Below are 17,258 nucleotides of genomic sequence, written 5' to 3'. Positions count from 1 at the left end.
TCCTGAGCTCTCACCTGCAGCAGGAATATTCCAATTTTCCAGCTGCTGGTGCTGGATCTGCTGGGAAAATCCCTTCCCAAATCCCCATCTCCGAAATCCCTGCCAAGTTTGCCTTTGGAAGTTGTGCTGCAATTCTGAGCTGAAATCCTTGATTTTAGCCCAGTCTCTGACCCAGTTCTGCCACAAACGCACAAAGTTCTTTAAGGGAGGATGAGGAACTTTCCCAGTTCTCAATCCCCTTTTTTTTTTTTATCCTTTGGATTTTTTGCCTTGGCAAAAATAAAATAAAAATTTAAAAATTTTTTTAAAAAAGTGTTTTCTTCACTGTTTACCAATGCAGGATCTGGGTATGAAATGCTGCTACAGTTGTGTCACTGGAGCTCGAGGAAATAAAAATATCCTGATTTTTTTTGTCCTTTTGGAGTTGGTGGTGGTTTTTCCTTGGGAATGAGGGCGGGGCTGGCTCATCCCTGAGGGAATGCTGCCTTCTAGCGATGCCTGAGCTCTTCGGGAGGAAATCTGTACTGGGAGAGGGAAAATTCATCCTGGGAAGGGGAAAAATCTATTTCAGGAGGAGGAAAATCCTTCTGGGAGGAGGAAAATCTCTTGTGGAAAAAAAAAATCCATCCTGGGGGGAGGAAAATCTGTACTGGGAGAAGGGAAATCCTTCTGGGAGGGGGAAAATTCTTTCTTGAAGGAGGAAAATGCGTTCTGGGGGGAGGAAAATCCATTTTGGGAGGGGGAAAATCCTTCTGGGAGGGGGAAAATTATTTCAGGAGGAGGAAAACCCTTCCTGGGAGGAGTGAAGGAAGGGAGGGGGAAAATTCTTTCTGGGAGGAAGAAAATCTGTCCTGGGAGAAGGGAAATCCTTCTGGGAGGAGGAAAATCTTTTGTGGGAAAAAAAAAATCCATCCTGGGAGGGGGAAAATGTATTTCAGGAGGAGGAAAATCCATCCTTGGAGAAGGAAAATCCTTTCTTGGGTGAGGAAAATCCTTCCTGGAAGAAGGAAAATCTTTTTGGGAGAAGGGAAATCCTTCTGGAAAGGGAAAAATCCATTTTTGGAGGAGGAAAATCCTTTCTTGGCTGAGGAAAATCCATTCTGGGAAAAAGAAAATCCATTTTGGGAGGAGGAAATTCCTTCTGGGAGGAGGAAAATCTATTTCAGGAGGAGAAAAATCTTCCTGGGAGAAGGGAAATCCTTCTGGGAGAAGGGAAATCCTTCTGAGAGGGGGAAAATTCTTTCTTGAAGGAGGAAAATGCGTTCTGGGGGGAGGAAAATCCATTCTGGAAAAAGGAAAATCCATTTTGGGAGGGGAAAAATCCTTCTGGGAGGGGGAAATTCATCCTGGGTGGGGGAAAATTATTTCAGGAGGAGGAAAATCGTTCCTGGGAGGAGTGAAGGAGGGGAGGGGGAAAATTCTTTCTTGAAGGAGGAAAATGCGTTCTGGGGGGAGGAAAATCCATTCTGGAAAAAGGAAAATCCATTTTGGGAGGGGTAAAATCCTTCTGGGAGGAGGAAAATCTATTTCAGGAGGAGGAAAATCTATCCTGGGAGGAGGGAAATCCTGGGAGGAGGAAAATCCTTTCTTAGGTGAGGAAAATACATGGTGGAAGAAGGAAAATCTTTCTGGGAGAAGGGAAATCCTTCTGGGAGGGGGAAAATTCTTTCTAGGAGGAGGAAAATCCGTTCTGGGGGGAGGAAAATTCATCCTGGAAGAAGGAAAATCTGTTTTGGGTGGGGAAAATCCATTTTGAGGGAAGGAAAATCTTGGGAGGGGGAAAATCCATCCTGGGAGGAGGAAATCTTTTTGGGAGAAGGGAAGTCATTCTGGGAGGGGGAAAATCCTTCTGGGTTGAGGAAAATCTATTTCAGGGGGAGGAAAATCCATTCTGGGAGAAGGAAAATCCTTCTGCGAGGAGGAAAATCCATTATTGGGGGAGAAAAATCCATGCTGGGAGGAGAGAAATCCATTCTGGGAAAAGGGAAATCCTTCTGCGAGGAGGAAAATCCATTTTGGGAGGAGGAAAATCCTTTTGGGAGAAGGAAAATCCATTTTGGGAGGAGTTTTGCAGCCTGGCAGCTCCTCCTGGGGCTCACGCTCCTCTAGGAGCCGCTGGAGAGTTTTTGATCTCTCCTGGTCGGGAATTCCCAACCCAAACTCACGAACTGCGGCTCCTGCGGCGGCAAAAATTCCCAAATTCCCAATTAATTGGGAATTTCCCTCCCCTGGAATAAGCATGCGGGGAGGGAGCTGCTCTTTGCTGAGGTTTCTCTTAAATTTTCTGCAGGATTTGAAGGAAAAACCCCAAGAAATGCTGGAGCAGCTTTAGATTTTTCCTTCTTCTGCAATAAAAATGGGGAAAATTCCATTTATTGGAGAGCTGCTCTTTGCTGAGGTTTCTCTTAAATTTTCTGCTGGATTTGAAGGAAAAACCCCAGGAAATGCTGGAGCAGCTTTAGATTTTCCTTCTTCTGCAATAAAAATATGGAAAATTCTATTTATTGGAGTAGTTTCTGCCCGGTGCTGAGTGGGGAAGAATTCCCTGGGAGTTGAATTCCCTGGAATGTGAGCATCAGGTTCAGAAGGATCAGCTCTCCCTGAGACCAAGGCGGAAGGATCTAAAAGGAAAAAAAATGGGAATCTTCACCAAAATATTGAAATTATGAATTTTCCACCATGGAATGGACGTTTCAGCTCCAAATGGGAAATTCCTGGTTTTTCCAGGGATCTCTGGAGCCCTGAGCAGCTCGTTCTGTGCTGTGGATGTTCCTAAGGCTGGCACAGGGGCAGCAGGGGTCCCTCAGCTCCTTTGGGGTTTTTGGGGTGGTTTTGTCTAAATTTGGGATTTTTGGTCTGTGCAAGAGCTCCCTGGGAATGGGACACAGTCCTGGGAAAGGGACAAAATCCTGGGAATGGGATCCAGTACTGGGAAAGGGATCCTGTCCTGGGAAAGGGATCCAGTCCTGGGAATGGGACAAAATCCTGGGAAAAGGATCCTCTCCAGGGAAAGGGACCAAATCCTGTGAAAGGGACACTGTCCTGGGAATGGGATCCTGTCCTGGGAAAGGGATCCACTCCTGGGAATGGGACAAAATCCTGGAAAATTGATCCAGTCCAAGGAAAGGGACCAAATCCTGGGAAAGGGGTGCAGTCCAGGGAAAAGAATCCAGTCCAGGGAAAAGGATCCTGTCCAGGGGATTAAATCCAGTCCAGGGAAAAGGATCCAGTCCAGGGAAAGGGATCCTGTCCAGGGAATGGGATCCTGTCCAGGGAATGGGATCCTGTCCTGGGAGTGGGGTCCTGTCCAGATCCCGTGGAGCCGAAGGGGTGAATCGGGGGTCCGGCCCCTCTGGAAATCCTCCTGGTCCTTTCCCAGTCTCCATCCCGCGGCAGGGTGTGGGCAGCGCAGGGAGCGGGGTGGGCAGAGCCCGGCGGGAGCAGCCGCTCGCTCCGGGGGATGCCCGGGGCACCGGGAAAAGGGAAAAGGCTCCGGCCGAGCCCTTCCGGGAGACAATTCCCATCAGGAGCCGCTTTCCCGTGGGGAACGGCCGCGCCTGGGGAGGATTTGGGGGATTTCCAGAGAAACGAGTGACCCCGGAGGAACTTCCCCCCAATGGAATCACCGCTGGGATGAGGCTGAAATGGAGCTTGTTCCCTCTGCCGGGAGCAGGGATGGGATTCCAAAGGTCTCAGGAAACTCCAGATGTGTCCCTGGAATGGGGCAGATGTTTTCCCAAAGCAGGGAGAACGTGGGACTCTTTGGAACTGCCAGACCAGGTCAACCCTTCTCCAGATTCCCTGGAGCCAGCCTGGAGCACTGCCTTAGTTGGAGATGGGGCTGTGTTCCCTCCCATATCTTTGCCTGAGAGCCCCTTAATTTCAAATTTATAATAATTCATGGAGAGGAGGTTTCCATTTTCCATTTCAGGGGAGGCTCCTGCCTTCCTTAGCAGACACCTGTCCTTTCAAACCAGGACAAACACTGCTGGCATTCCTGGGATCTGGTGGCTGTGGGGTGCAAGCAGGGAGTTTCCCAGACAAATTCCAGAAGTTTTCCCCCAAATATTCCTGGTTTAATATGGAAATCTGCATCTTTCCCCAGCAAGCAGCTGCCCCCATCCAATTTTCCCCTCAAATGTTCCTTCATTCTAGGTTGTATCCCTTAAAAAGGAGGGAATGGGGATCACCTGCACCAATCCTGCTCTGCTCCTGCAGCAGATTCCCAGGAAAGCCCAGACTTCCATCTGCAAAAGGCAGGAATGGAGATTCCATTGAAATTGGCAGCAATCTTCCCTGCTCCTGCAGCAGATTCTCCAGGAAACCCCAAACTTCCATAAAAAAGAGGGAATGGGGATAAATTGGCACCAATCCTTTCCTTCTCCTGCAGCAGATTCCCAGGAATTCCCCAAATTCCCATAAAAAAGCCACCACGAGTGCTCAGTTCCCTGATATTCCCAAAATTGGGATGTCTGGGGTGAAATGAGCACCGAGAGGCCCCAAATCCAGGGGGGTTCCAACCATTCCCATCCCAGCGCAGGAATTCCACGGGGAGCTGGCCATGGTCACCACGAAATCCAGGAGCAAAACCTCCAGGGATTAATCCAAAGCCACAGCACCGTGGAAATATTGCGGTTTTTCCATCAATTTCTGAGAAAAGGTTAGGGCCAAAATCCTGGAGCAGGAATTTGAGGAGAGGAATTGGAGATTCCTCTCCTCAAGCCCAGGCTCAGAAGATCCTTGTCCAGAGCCTGCAGCTCCCAGAATCTCCAAAGCCACAGCACCGTGGAAATATTGCGGTTTTTCCATCAATTTCTGAGAAAAGGTTAGGGCCAAAATCCTGGAGCAGGAATCTGAGGAGAGGAATTGGAGATTCCTCTTCTCCTTGCCCAGAGCCTTCAGCTCCCAGAATTTGGAAGAAGAATTTCTTTGAACCACCAAAATCTCAATTTCCACCCATTTCCTCATTTCGTTTGCCTCATTTTTCCCCTTGCTCCAACTCCTGAAAAATTCTCCAGAAAATATCCAATATTTCCCCTCTCCCTCCAAGATTTTTCTGGAGTTTTCCCCTGGCTCTCCATGGCACCTCACCCTCCTCAGCCCCTTTGGAGCTGCTGAAAGAGGGATTATTCCCTATTTATCCAACAATTATCCACTATTTATCCATGGTTTCTCCACTCCTCTCCTGGGCAGAGCAGCCCTGGAAGCATCAATCTGCACTTTCCTCTTGTCACCTGCTCCAAACCTCGCTGGGGCACGGCTGAAAGCAAATAAAACAATAATAAAAATTTAAATAAAGGTGATGGATGGATTGGATGGATCCGTTGGGCTGGGCTGGGCTGGGGAGCTGCAGCTCCCAGGAGTTTTTGGAAGGTTCAGCTTCCTGCAGGCGATGAGAATTTTATTTTTGTTTGGCAAACCTCAGAGCAGGTGGAAAAGAAAACAGAAGGAAATCCTGGTTTTCCTCTTCCCAGCCAAAAATGGGATTATTGAAGTGGGAAGCAAAGCAGGAGCTGAGTGAGGCAAAGGTGGGGATGCTCTGAGGGGGTTGGAGCTGCTGAATTCAGGGACAAAAAAAGCCCAAAATTGACAATATTAGGGCTGGAATTCCATCAGGATATTTTTATTTCCTGGAGCTCCAGTGACACAACTGTAGCAGCATTTCCCGCCTGGATCCCACATGTGTAAGCTGTGAAGAAAACACTTTAAAAAACAGTTTGTTTTATTTGGCCAAGGCAAAAAACCAACCAAAAAGCAGATTAAGAACTGCAAAATTCCCCATTCTCCCTTGAATAACTGTGCATTTGTGGCAGATGAAGTGGCAGAACTGGGTCAGAGACTGGGCTAAAATCAAGGATTTAGGATCACAGACTGGGGTAAAATCCAGGATTTTGCATCACAGAGCAGGCTAAAATCAAAGATTTGGGGACACAGATAGGGCTAAAATCAAGGATTGTGCACTACAGACTGGGCTAAAATCAAGGATTTGGGGTCAAAGACTGGGGTAAAAGCAAGGGTTTGGGGTCACAAACCGGGATAAAGTCAAAGATTTGGGGTCACAGACTAGGCTAGATCAAGGATTTGGTGTCACAGACCAGGCTAAAATCAAGGATCTGGGGTCACAGACTGGGCTAAAATCAAAGATTTGGGGTCACAAACTAGGATAAAACCAAGGATCTGGGGTCACAGACCAGGCTAAATCAAGAATTTGGGGTCACAGACTGAGCTAAAATTAAGGATTTTCCATCCAGACCAGGCTAAAATCAAGGATCTGGGGTCACAGGCTGGGCTAAAATCAGGAATTTTAGCTCAGAATTTCTGGCCCCGCTCCAGAGCTGTTTTACACCTGCAGAGCCCTGCGGAAAACACTTTCCCTGCTCCCAGAGCCGTTCAAAGGAATTAAATCCTGTGGCCAAACAGAAATGTTTTTATTCCCTTTGTGGCCGAGCGTGGCAGAATCAGCCGGGCAGGGAGGGGAAGGAGTGGCCGGAAAACTTTTCCCTCCTGGAGCCCTCCAAGACAAACAGGGAGAGGGAAGAGGGGAGTGGAAAAGGTGAGATGTTTGTGTTCGTGCTCATTAGCCCTGAAAGAGCAGCAATATTTGAGCAGAACCCGAGATTAAGATCGGATGGGGTGAACAAAAACCGACACAAACCCAGCCCAGATCCTGGATTAACCCAAGGGCAGCGCCCGGGCCTGGGATCCGCCCGGGAATTTGGGGCTGCTCCGTCCCAGGAGTGTCCCAGGATGGACCGGAGCAGCCTGGGGAGGGGAAAGGCTCCCTGCAAATGGCCCTGAAAAGTTCTTCCCTCCCTGGGAGTGGGATCCTGTCGTGGGAATGGGATCCTGTCCTAGGAATGGGATCGTGTCCTGGGAGTGGGATCCTGTCGTGGGAATGGGATCCTGTCCTAGGAATGGGATCGTGTCCTGGGAGTGGGATCCTGTCGTGGGAATGGGATCCTGTCCTGGGAAGGGGATCCTGTCCTGGGAGTGGGAGCCAACCCTGGGAATGGGATCCTGTCCTAGGAATGGGATCGAAGGCTCCCTGCAAATGGCCCTGAAAAGTTCTTCCCTCCCTGGGAGTGGGATCCTGTCGTGGGAATGGGATCCTGTCCTGGGAAGGGGATCCTGTCCTGGGAGTGGGATAATATTGTGGAAATGGGATCCTGTCCTGGGTGTGGGATCCTTTACAGGGATTGGGGTCCTTTACTGGGAATAGGATCCAACCCTGGGAATGGGATCCTGTCCTGGGAAGGAGATTGTGTCCTGGGAATGGGATCCAGCCCTGGGAATGGGATCCTTTTCTGGGATTGGGATCCTCTCCTGGGAATGGGATCCTGTCCTGGGAAGGAGATTGTGTCCTGGGAATGGGATCCAGCCCTGGGAATGGCATCCTTTACTGGGAATGGGATCCAACCTAGGAATGGGATCCTGTCCTGGGAATGGGATCCCTTCCTGGGAATATGATCCAACCCAGGAAAGGGATCCTTTACTGGGATTGGGATCCTGTCCTGGGAATGAGATCCTTCCCTAGGGAATGGGAGGCAGCCGTGGGAATGGGATCCTTTCCTGGGAATGGGATCTCTTCCTGGGAATAGGATCCAACCCAGGAAAGGGATCCTGTCCTGGGAATTGAACCCAGAGAAAAGGAGATTGTGTCCTGAAAGGGATCCCTTACTGGGAAAGGGATCCTGCACCCATGCTGCTCTGCTCCTGCTGGAGGTGCCAGCCCGGCTGTGGCACTTGGTGGCACTTGGTGGCACCGCTGTCCCCTCGAGGCTGGGCCCCGGGGGCTAATGGGACATTTGAACCAGGACAGATCCATGGGTAAATATCCTTGGAAGGGTTTTTTATGGGATTTGTTCATCCCAGAGACCTCAGCAGCTGCTTGGAGCCATGGGATTCCCTGAGGGAAGGTGTGAGTGGGACAGAATTCCCCAGGGATGCTTCTCCTGTAGGTCTGGAGGGAAACAAGAGGGGGAGAGGAGGGGAAATGAAATAATGCCTGTAAGAACTCCAGGATTGAGGGGTGGAAGGATAAATCCTGGAATCTGGGAATGGAAGATCCCTGATTTTTCCCCTTCAGCACCATAGGCTCTGCAGGACAGGATCCAATTCCCTGGACAGGATCCCTTTCCCAGTAAAGGATCCCATTGTCCAGAGAGGATCCCTTTCTCTAGACAGGATCCCACTAGCAGGGCAGGATCCCGTTCCTAGGACTGGATGCCTTTCCCAGGACAGGATCCCTTTGTGCAGAGAGGGTCCTATTTCCAGGACAGGATCCCATTCCCCTGACAGGATCCCATTCTCCTGACAGGATCCCCTTCCATAAAAGGATCCCACTCCCTGGACAGAATCCCTTTCCCTGAACAATGTCCCTTCCCCAGAACAGGATCCCATTCCCCTGACAGGATCCCACTCCCAGGAAAGGATCCCCTTCCCAGGACAGGATCCCTTTCCCAGGACAGGATCCCCTTCCCAGGACAGGATCCCCTTCCCAGGGCTGGATCCCATTCCCAGGACAGGATCCCATTCCCAGGATAGGATCCTTTTCCCAGTAAAGGATCCCATTCCCAGAACAGGATCCCATTCCCAGGACAGGATCCCATTCCCCTGACAGGATCCCATTCTCCTGACAGGATCCCCTTCCATAAAAGGATCCCACTCCCTGGACAGAATCCCTTTCCCTGAACAATGTCCCTTCCCCAGAACAGGATCCCATTCCCAGGACAGGATCCCTTTCCCTGGACAGGATCTCATTCCCAGTAAAAGATCCCATTCCCATGAGAGGATCCCACTCCCAGAACTGGATCCCATTCCCAGGATAGGATCCTTTTCCCAGTAAAGGATCCCATTCCCAGAACAGGATCCCATTCCCAGGACAGGATCCCTTTCCCTTTCTCCTCCTTTGAGGTCCTGCTGCAGCCTCGGGAGTTCTGGGAGATTCAAACTCTTCCCTGGCAAACCAAACTGCTGGAAAATCTGGGAATATCCCTCTGGATTTTCTGTTCTGGGAGATTCAAACTCTTCCCTGGCAAACCAAACTGTGCTGGAAAATCTTTCTGCAATATCCGTGTGGGAAGCCAGGGCTGGAGGGGATGTTTGGACCTTGCTCTGAAGTTTTATCCCCTTTTTTTGAATTCTGGCTGTCCCAAAAACCCCTGGATGAGGTGTTAGGGACACCCAACACCCAAGTGCCCACCTGCACTTTGCTGTCTGGCAGCAAAATTTGGGATGCAGCTGGATTAGGGAGCAGAGGGATGCTCAGCAGGATTATCCTAGCAGGGCTAATCCAGCGGGAAATCCCAGCTGTGGGGCCAAATTCCTGGGAATTCTGCCTTGCTGGTGCCTCTTGGAAATCCTGGAATGAGCGCTGGGAAAAGCCCTCGGTGGGAACAGAAGCGAGAGGATCCTCCCCCGCTACAGCGGCATCCAGTGGGAAAATCCCGGGAGTCTCCCCCGTGTCCTTGCTGTCCCTGGCAGCTCCCGGGGCCGAGGCAGAGCCCAACTCCCCCGGGATCATCCCAGGGATGTGGCTCTGCCCGGCAAAGGGGAGTCCAGGGTGGGGTCCGAAGGCAAAAAATGGGAATTTCAGCTGCAATGTTTGGATTGTGAAATCCCCAGCACTGAGGGAATGTTTGGGATCCAGCTGGAAAACATTCCTGGATCCTCAGGGGGACTTCTGGTGCGAGACAGAGCCGGGTCCTGGGTCCCATCCTTGATTCCCACCACTTTTCCTTTATTTCCACCCCTTATCCATCATTTCCACCCTTCCTTGATTTCCGTCCCTTTTCCTTCATTTCCGTCCCTTTTCCTTCATTTCCATCCCTCCCTGTCCCCATCCCCAGAGGATTCCCGGGTCCCTGCTGGGAGGGGACCCCTTTTGTCCCTCCCTTTCCCATTTTGGGATGAGGGATAACAAAAATCCCAAATCCAGCCCCCAAATCCTTCCCTCTGCTCCTTTTGGCTCCAAGCTCAGAGCATTCCCATACAAACCCAGCTTTGCTCCAAACTCTTTTCCCATAAAAATCCTTTTTTTATCTCCCAACTTTCCCCCCAGTGAGTGGCCCCCACAAATTCCTGCCGGCTTTGGAAGCACTTCCAGGGATTTTTCCTGGGATTTCTCCCTACTTTTAGCTGGGTTTTTTTTGGGAATTGACGTGCCCAGGCTGTGTCAGAAGAGGAGGAATTCACTTTGGATCTTTTGCAGAAGTTTCCCATGGGAATACCAATCCTCAAAGCTGCATTTTCCACCTCTCCAATCCCCTTTTCTCCCTTTCCCCCCCCCCTTTTTTTTTTTTTTTTTTTTTGGTGGAAATCTGCCTGGATTTTGTGTCACTTGGATTTTCCCCTTCTCCCCTGAATCCCTTTGGCATTGCTGCTTCCAAGGGTGGAGGAAGCAGCAGGTGGATCCATGAGGAGTTACCATGGATAACAGGAGCACCCATGATGGGAATATTCAACAGTGAAAGTCCTTGAGGGATTTGAAGAGCTCGAAATCCTTGTGGAATCGTGGAATGGGCTTGGTTGGAGAGACCCTAAAGCTCATCCCATTCCCATGGGACACTTTCCCCTATCCCTGGGGGCTCCTCCAGGCTTTGGACACTTCCAGGGCTGGGGTGTCCTCATGGCTCAGCTTCCCTCTGTCCTGGGAAACATCCCCACATCCCAGAGGATCCATTCCCATTCCTGAGAGCTTTCCCCTCTCCCCTGCAGGATCCCCACATCCCAAAGAATCCATCCTCACTCCCAAGACCTTTCCTGCTCTTCTGGGAAAACATCCCAAAAGATTCCTCCTCTTTCCTGAGAGCTTTCCCCTCTCCCCTGGAGGATCCCAACATCCCAAAGGATCCATTCCCATTCCCAGGAGCTTTCCCCTCTCCCCTGCAGGATCCCCAGATCCCAAAGGATACATCCTCACTCCCAAGAGCTTTCCCCTCTCCTCTGCAGGATCCCCACATCCCAAGGATCCATTCCCATTCCCAAAAGCTTTTCTGCTGTCCTGGGAGAACATCTCCACATCCTAAAAGATTCATCCTGACTCCCAAGAGCTTTTCTGCCCTTCTCCTGGAGGATCCCCACATCCCCAAGGATCCATTCCCATTCCCAGGAGCTTTCCCCTCTCCCCTGCAGGATCCCCAGGTCCCCAATGATCCATTCCCATTCCCAGGAGCTTTCCCCTCTTCCCTGCGGGATCCCCAGGTCCCCAATGATCCATTCCCATTCCCAGGAGCTTTCCCCTCTCCCCTGCGGGATCCCCAGGTCCCCAATGATCCATTCCCATTCCCAGTAGCTTTCCCCTCTCCCCTGTGGGATCCCCAGGTCCCCAATGATCCATTCCCATTCCCTTGAGCCTTTCCCCTGCCGGATCCCCATCTCCCCAACGATCCATTCCCATTCCCAGGAGCTTTCCCCTCTCCCCTGCGGGATCCCCAGGTCCCCAATGATCCATTCCCATTCCCAGGAGCTTTCCCCTCTTCCCTGCAGGATCCCCAATGATCCATTCCCAGGAGCTTTGCCCTCTCCCCTGCAGGATCCCCAGGTCCCCAAGGATCCATTCCCAGGAGCTTTCCCCTCTCCCCTGCAGGATCCCCACGTTCCCAAGGTTCCATTCCCATTCCCAGGAGCTTTCCCCTCTCCCCTGCAGGATCCCCACATCCCCAAGGATCCATTCCCATTCCCAGGAGCTTTCCCCTCTCCCCTGCGGGATCCCCAGGTCCCCAAGGATCCATTCCCATTCCCAGGAGCTTTCCCCTCTCCCCTGCGGGATCCCCAGGTCCCCAGTGATCCATTCCCATTCCCAAGAGCTTTCCCCTCTCCCCTGCGGGATCCCCTGCTGCAGCCCCAGGGGTGTCCTTGCCCTCCCCACCCCTCTCCAGCTCCGTCCCCAAACCCGTTCCCACCGCTCTGCAAACCCTCCAGCCGAGGCTTTCCTTGGCTGCAGTCCCTGGATTTCTGCCAGGAATGTGGTTCAGGGCATGCAAATGTTGCTCAGCAGTTCCATTATCCACAGGCAGCCTCCTCCCTCCCTCTTGCATTTTCTCGGGAGTTTTTTTATCCTTTAAAGAAATGATTTGGCCCCGAGCAGGGCAGCGTTGTGTCAGCACCAGCCCTGGGATAATCCTGATGGATCATGGGGGATTTAAAGGATATTTTCCCTTCCCACTTGGGCACAAACAGGAATTCTGCTTCCTCAGGGCTGACGGAGCCCCCTGGCTCTGGAGTCAGGTGTGGGATTTTCCCAGTCCCCATTAATCAAGGGGATATTTATCCCCTGGGAATGATTGATGCCTTCACACTCCCCAAGGATTTCTTTATCAAACAGCTCAGCCCCTTTTTTGTTTGTCCTGGTGCTTTGTGCTTGGAAAATAAAGGGAAAAGGGACTGGAAGTGTGATTTATGTCCATAAACCCCCCTTGGGATGGGAGGAGGGGAGGGAGGGCAGGGCTGAGGCAGCCAAGGGGTTTCTCCCAGCAGAGCTGGGATGGATCTGGGGCTGCTGCCTCATCCCTGCTCCAGCCAGGCTCATCCAGAAGTTTTTTGGCAGGATCCCTCCTACACTTTGCTGTTTGGCAGCAAAATTTGGGATGCAGCTGGATTAGGGAGCAGGGGGATGCTCAGCAGGATTACCCAGCAGGAAATCCCAAATCCAGCCTGGCTCAGGTGTCCTGGGACAAACCATCCCCCTGGAGAGGAGCTTTCCCACCCCAGTGAGGGGATCAGGGCCTGCAGAGCTGGGCTGGGCTCCATTCCCAGCTCCATTTCCCCATTTAATCCCTGTTTGGGGTTTTTTTTTGGTGATTTTTTTTTTTTTCATTTACCACAATAGAACCTAAACTGGGAATAAGGCAGGGACTGGGGCTAATTTTCCATCTGGGAAGAGCAGCAGGAGGGAGGGAGGGAGTGTGGGGACAGCTGGGACAGAGGTGAGTCCCTCCCCACCCTCCGAGGGGGAGCACCCACAGTGAGAATTCCCAGGATCAATCCCTGTATTTATGGTCCCAAAAAACCCCAAACCTGTCCCTGACTGGGATTTCAGGACTGTGGAAAGCAGGAGCAGAAACAAGCAGGATGATAAGGCTTCCAAACCCCTGGATGGTGCTGAAATTGTGGGGTTTGGGGGGGATAAGGAAAGAATTTCACTTAGAAATTCTGACTTTTGGGGAACAATCAGCTGGAAATGGGATCAGAGGTGCTCAGGGAGATTTTTGCCTGGCTGGTGGAGGGATGGGGCAGGATTGGGTGCTGAGCACCAAAAATAGGTATGGATGAGGATTTTGGGATGATTCCTCACTCAAACATCACTCCACAGAGCTGTGTCCCAGTTTTTGGTGCTGCTGGGACACTCGGGGTCACTCACAGCAGGAGCAGGGATGGAAAGAACTCCAAACCCGGGATAAAAACCCCAAACCCGGGATAAAAACCCCAAACTTGGGATAAAAACCCCAAACCTGAACTCACAGCAGGAGCAGGGATGGAAAGAACTCCAAACCTGGGGTAAAAAACCCCAAACTTGTGATACAAACCCAAAGCCAGGACAAAACCCCCAAACTTGGGGCAAAACCCCCAAACTTGGGATAAAAACCCCAAAGCCAGGATAAAACCTCTAAACCCAGGATAAAACCTCCAAACATGGGATAAAAACACCAAATCTGGGATAAAAACCCCAAAGCCAGGATAAAACCCCAAACCTGGGGTAAAACCCCCAAACTTGGGATAAAACCCCCAAACCCAGGATAAAAACCCGGGATAAAACTCCCAACCCCAGGGTGAAAACCGTAAACCTGGGATAAAAACCCCAAAGCCAGGATAAAACCCCAAACCTGGGGTAAAACCCCCAAACTTGGGATAAAACCCCAAACCCGGGATAAAAGTCCCAACCCCAGGGTAAAAACCCTAAATCTGGGATAAAACCCCCAAAGCCAGGACAAAATCCCAAATCCAGCATAAAACCACCAAAGCTGGGATAAAAACCCCAAACCTGGGAAAAAAACCCCAAAAGCAGGACCAAAACCCCAAAGGCAGGACAAAAACCCTCAGGAATCGCTCGTTCTTGGCACAGGTCCTGCAGTTTTATTCCAGAGGATCCCAGAGCAGAGGGAACGGGATCAAAACCAGGGACAAAACCAGAACTGGGGGTTTGGGCAGAGCTTTTGGGATTGGGAGCACCACGAGGAGATTTGGGCTTGGAAACCCCGAGCAGGAAAAAAAAAATCAGCTGTGACAGCGACATTCCCCAAAGAAGTACCCAAGAAATTCAGTTTAGAGCTCAGTTTTAGTTCAGAGCTCATTTGCAATTTAGATCTCAATTTCAGATTAGATTTTATTTTCAGCTTAGATCTCATTTTTAGTTCAGGTCTCATTTTCAGTTTAGATCTCATTTGCAATTTAGATCTCAATTTCAGTTTAGATTTTATTTTCAGCTTAGATTTTTTTCAGTTTAGATCTAATTTTTATTTTGGATCTCATTTCCAGTTTAGATCTCATTTCCAGTTTAGATTTCATTTTCAGTTTAGATCTCACTTCCAGCTCAGATCTCATTTCCAGTTTAGTTCTAATTTTCAATTCAGATCTCATATCTAGTTTAGATTTCATTTTCCGTTTAGATTTATATTCCAGTTTAGATTTATTTTCCAATTCAGGTCTCATTTCCAGTTTAGATCTCATTTCCAGCTCAAATCTCCTTCCCAGTTTAGATTTATTTTCCATTTCCAGTTTAGATCTCATTTCCAGCTCAGATCTCATTCCCAGTTTAATCCCCTTGTCCCAGCCCAGTCCTTCCCATTGGAGCATTCCCATCCCAGCCTGTGCAGTGTGGGATGCTCCAAGCTGGTTTTAGCTTAAACTCAGTGTCTGAGCTGGTTTTAGTTTAAATTCAGTGTCCGAGCTGGTTTTAGCCTAACCTCGGTGTCCGTGCAGGATTCCAGCAGCGCCCCGAGGCTCTGGGAGTGAAACCTGTGGGGTTCGGGCAGGAGGTGCCCTCGGGGGGGTCGTAAAGGGATTTTTTTGGAGGTCAATAAAGGGATTTTTTGTTGTTCCCAGCGGATAAGAGCAGGGATGGGAACATTTTGCAACAGCGAGAGGAGATGTCCTTCCCTCTGGAATCCGGGATCCTCGGGGGGTGCCCGGAGAAAAATGGAGCTGGAGATAGGAAAAGTTACTTTTCTAAAAAGTTACTTTCCAAAAAGACACAATCCCAAAGGCACAGAAATTCTGATAGCGAGAGAAAAATTCCCAACTCCTGAGCTTGGCTGTCCTCCCCTCCCTGCCCTCCCTTCCCTGCAATTTTGCCCCTGGAATTTTTGCCTCCTCTGCCTGGGAGCTCAGAGGATTCACCAGACAGAAGAGAAATCCCAAAAAATCCTGTGGAAAAGGGGAAAATCCTGTGGAAAAGGGGAAAATCCAGGCAGTTCCTTCTCGTTCTTTGTTGGCTGCATTTCCCTGCTCCAGGAGGGAGTTTAATGGGAATTTTCATTTTCACGGGAAGAGCAGGAATCACAGGAACATTTCTGGAGCTTCCCAGGGAAGAAATCTCAGTGGAATTGAATCCCAGGAGATTAAATCTGCTCCAGCAGAGCTTTGCTGAGTTACTCCAGCTGAGAAAATGCATTTCCAGCTGAGAAAATCCATTAAAATTCATTTAAGGAAGGATTCAGGAAATATTTAAGGAAACATTCCAGCTAAAAAAAGGAAATAATGAAGGAAATCTCCTTTATTCTCACACTTTCCCCATGGAATTGGAAACTTAAGGTGTAATTAGTTTTTAAAAATTGAAAATTATTCTGTAAGTGCAAATGGGACATTTTCCCCTATAAAAATGACTTGTTGGGATCATCCTGTTGCTGTTGTGCTGCCCCAGCGCTGGGAATTGGGAATCCTGGGGTGATCCAGGTTGGAAAAACACCACTGCAAGCCCCAAATTCCGCCTGCAGTGGGGATTTGCTGCTCTGCCAGCCCGGGAACGCCCGGCAGGGCCAACACCCGGATATGCAAAGCTCGTCTGTCACTGCCCCATTGTCCCTCCCGGGGTGGCACCAGGGGCACCTCCGGCTGGGGACGGGATCTGGGCACTTCCAGGGATGGGGCAGCCACGGATTCCCTGGCAATTCCCAGAACGTTGCAATAAAAAACTGAATGAACTGATATTTAAATTTTGGGTCGGTTTTTCTTTGGTTATTTCAGCGTTAGTGGCCAGAGAGGTTTGTGTTGCCACTGAAATCCCACCCCAATCTGCTCTGGGAAGAGCAACACAGAGTTAAACCACCCCAAACTTAGGGAGAAATTAAATTTTGCACCTAAACATGCAGTTTCTACCAGGAGGGGCTCTAAGCCACATCCAGGCCAGCTTTGGGAATTTACAGGGAAGGGGCAGCCACGGATTCCCTGGCAATTCCCAGAACGTTGCAATAAAAAACTGAATGAACTGATATTTAAATTTTGGGTCGGTTTTTCTTTGGTTATTTCAGCGTTAGTGGCCAGAGAGGTTTGTGTTGCCACTGAAATCCCACCCCAATCTGCTCTGGGAAGAGCAACACAGAGTTAAACCACCCCAAACTTAGGGAAAAATTAAATTTTGCACCTAAAAATGCAGTTTCTACCAGGAGGGGCTCTAAGCCACATCCAGGCCAGCTTTGGGAACTTCCAGGGATGGGGCAGCCATGGATTCCCTGGGAATTCCCAGAGGATTGGAATAAAACACTGAATTAATTGTTATTAAAATTTTGGACTGTTTCTTTGGTTATTTCAGTGTTAATGAGGAGTGAGCTTTGAGCTGCCACTACTGCCAATCCCTCTGCTCTGAACTTAAGGAAAAATTGGATATTTTCCTCCCAAAAAACCAGGAGTGGCTCCAGGAATTCCCCAGGGCAGGTGAGGCCAGGTGGGCTCTTCCAGGGATGGGGCAGCCACGGATTCCCTGGCAATTCCCAGAGCATTGCAATCAAACAATAAATTAATTGTTATTAAAAATTTGGGCTGTTGCTCCAGCCTCATCCAGGATTTGGGCACTTCCAGGGATGAAGGAGCCACAGAATCCATAGGAATTCCCAGAGCATTGCAATAAAAAACTGAATTAACTGATATTTAAAGTTTGGGTTGGTTTTTCTTTGGTTATTTCAGTGTTAGTGGCCAGAGAGGTTTGTGCTGCCACTGAAATCCCACCCCAATCAGCTCTGGGAAGAGCAACACAGAGTTAAACCACCCCAAACTTTGGGAAAAAGCAATATTTTCCTCCAAAAAAAGCAGTTTCTACCAAAAGG

This window comes from Onychostruthus taczanowskii, unplaced genomic scaffold, assembly GCF_017590055.1.
Source record: "Onychostruthus taczanowskii isolate IOZ18803 unplaced genomic scaffold, ASM1759005v1 scaffold84, whole genome shotgun sequence".
NCBI lineage: Eukaryota > Metazoa > Chordata > Aves > Passeriformes > Passeridae > Onychostruthus > Onychostruthus taczanowskii.
This window is presented reverse-complemented; position numbering follows the sequence as displayed.